The sequence below is a fragment of the Chanodichthys erythropterus genome, chromosome 21, assembly GCF_024489055.1.
Source record: "Chanodichthys erythropterus isolate Z2021 chromosome 21, ASM2448905v1, whole genome shotgun sequence".
Lineage (NCBI taxonomy): Eukaryota > Metazoa > Chordata > Actinopteri > Cypriniformes > Xenocyprididae > Chanodichthys > Chanodichthys erythropterus.
In genome coordinates, this window is record NC_090241.1 from 15,234,397 (window position 1) to 15,237,413 (window position 3,017).

The following is a 3,017-nucleotide window of genomic DNA, read 5'->3' on the forward strand; positions in this document are numbered from 1 at the left end:
CCATCACCCTGATACTTTATCCAAAGTAATGGATGTAGTCACTGAGCAGGGCAGGCCGATGAGTGAGCTAACACAGGCCGTTAATAGCTTAATGACACAAAAACAGGGGGGGTGGGGGCCTGTGTGTGAATAACACAAGAGCCCAGTTACGATTTACTGAGGCTGGCAAGCCCATATGCCTGAAATGTCAGGAAGCGGGACATATTGCAAGGAATTGTCCCCAAAAACGTAACAAAAAAACCTGCACCCCATTCTAGTGAGCCTGGAAATGTGACAAGTCGTGCTATCCAAGGGCAACCTGTTGACTCAAGTCAAGAAGAACTGCTGAAGCGGGCAGTGGGGACATGTCCTCAAGTGGATATTAAGGTTCTTGGCATAGAAGTATCTTGTCTCTTGGACACAGGTAGCCAAGTTAGTACGATATCTGAAAGTTTCTTCCGACAGCACCTGGGGGGTGATGATGAAGACATGCTTTCGACTACTGGGTGGCTCAAGCTTACTGCCGCCAACGGGCTAGACATCCCATATTTGGGATATCTCAAGCTAGACGTAGAGACTATGGTCCGAATTCGAGGCTCCGTTGGAAGGGGGGCTAGAGACTGATTGGAGTAATACGTTCCAGCATCTACAGGGCTATGATGTTCTGAAGAGTCGGGTGGCCCGGGTAGCTGGAAGGAGGACGGTCCAGGTGCCAGCAGGCTCCATAACTACAGTAATGGCAAAAGGGTGGTCGGTGAGTTCAAAAGGTATAAAAGCCAGTGGCTGCTAGCGCCAACACACTTAGCTTTGCCAGGAGGTCTGCTGGTTATGCCGACTGTGGTAAGCTCATACCATCACGAGGGCCCAGTCCAAGTTCTTAACCTGTCTAATGAGGATGTGTGGTTACACCCTAGGACTCGCATCGGTGTTCTGTCGCAAGTGAAGTTGGTGGATAATGATCCAGGACATGAGGTAACATTCCAACGCATTTCTGCGAATGCTGAAGAGATCTCTATGGGGGCCAAATCACCATCCAGGCAAGAGCAGTGGTCTAAAGTGGTATCTCAGCTGGACATTGGAGGTACGGTGGAACAGCAAGCTGAGTTGAAAGCATTACTCGCTGAATACGCCCATGTGTTCGCCTTAAGCGATGAAGATCTTGGATTTACAGACCGAGTACAGCATGAGATTAACCTGGGGGACGATGTGCCAATTAACCTGCCGTATCGCCGAATTCCGCCAAACCAATACAGAGAGGCCAAGGAGCGCAACTGTTGAGAAAGGGAGTTATTCAAGAGAGCTCAAGCGCCCATGCATCACCAGTGGTGCTAGTGAGAAAGGCTGATGGTAGTATTAGGCTATGCGTTGACTACCGCAAGCTAAATCTGAAAACAAAGCGGGACGCCTTCCCACTACCTCGGGTGGATGAGAGTTTTGATGTGTTACGGGGCGCACAGTTCTTCTCGAGCTTCGACCTGGCCAGTGGGTATCACCAGGTGGCTGTAGCAGAAAGGGATCGACACAAAACTGCCTTTACCACACCATTTGGGCTGTACGAACATCTGCGGATGCCAATGGGGGTGTGTAACGGGCCCGCAACTTTTCAAAGATTAATGCAATCGACCATGAATGATCTCATTTTTCAGATTGTGCTAGTATATTTAGATGACATCTTGGTGTTCTCCAAAACATTTCCTGAGCATTTGGAAAGGTTGCGGACTGTGTTATCAAGGCTACAGGAGACTGGACTTAAAGTCAAAGCAGGGACATGTCACTTTCTACAGCCCACAGTGACATTTTTGGGACATCAGGTATCCACTGAGGGTATAGCCACCGACCCTAACAAGATCTCTGCTGTGAAGCAGTGGCCAATACCCACTACTCTAAAAGCTCTGAGGTCATTTCTCGGATTTTGTGGGTATTATAGGAGATTTGTCCCTGGCTTCTCAAAAATCGCAGGGCCGCTGCATGATTTAGTTAATCAGTGTCTGAATGAGGGGCCTCCAGCTAAAGTTAACCAAAAAGTGATCGGTGGGTGGAATCCTGAGTGTCAAGCATCTTTTGACAGTTTGAAGGAGAAACTGACTAGCGCGCCCGTGCTCGGATTTGCTGATTTCTCTGCCCCATTTATCCTTGAGACCAATGCCAGCAATCAGGGCTTAGGAGCCATCCTTCTGCAGCAGCAAGAGGGAAAGAAAAGGGTGATCTCTTATGCGAGCCGACGGTTGCGGCCTACACTGTCTTAACCGCAACATCTGCTGCATTCTATTATTGTTGATATTCGCTACATTACTATCTGAATTTGTTATCCATGCTGCTGCTGCTGCTATCCTTATACAACATTGCATATTCACTGGCTGCTAATATGCTTAGTAATTCATTCTAAGCATTAAAACAGGACTGTTGACGTGACATAGGAATTGATAGAGCAGACTACGCAAACCCTTGTACTTAGATGATGAATTTCAGATGATTTCTGAAAGCACGCTGCACTGCTAAGGCAAATGCTAACTCATGTATTTGAAGATTGAGCATGCAAGCTCATTGGCTACTAATCAGTGTTGGGCACGTTACTTTAAAAAAGTAATTAGTTATAGTTACTAGTTACTTCTCACAAATAGTAACGGAGTTTGTAACTGAGTTACATCATTATAAAAGTAACTAATTACCAGGGAAAGTAACTATTGCGTTACTTTAAAAAAAAAAAAAAAAAAAAAAAAATATGCCAAATAAAATGAATGCCCCCAATATTACATATAAGTCTAAAAATAAATTATTCTTGATGCGACTCCTGACTCATGATCCGATCTTGCTCACGACATGAAATTTCTCTGTACTGTGTTGGTAGCCATTAAAGAAAACGTAGTTTCATATTTAAGTTTAAATAGTCCTATGTTATGTTTTAAATCCATAAATCCATGAACAGCGTGAGTAAGATGCATTATAAGATGCGCAAATATATCGGGAGACATGGAGTGGGTCAGACACGATTTTAAACACTTCATTAACACTCTGAGGTCTGACGGTATCGCCGGCGA

General features: G+C 45.4%; 1 non-coding gene across 1 annotated transcript; it reads right to left on the reverse strand.

Annotated features, from left to right (window-relative positions):
* Window positions 1-2,089: 2,089 nt before the first annotated feature.
* Window positions 2,090-2,230, reverse strand: LOC137011783 (small nucleolar RNA SNORA5). Its single transcript, XR_010893528.1, has one exon. It is a non-coding gene; the product is annotated as a small nucleolar RNA SNORA5 (small nucleolar RNA).
* Window positions 2,231-3,017: the final 787 nt, after the last annotated feature.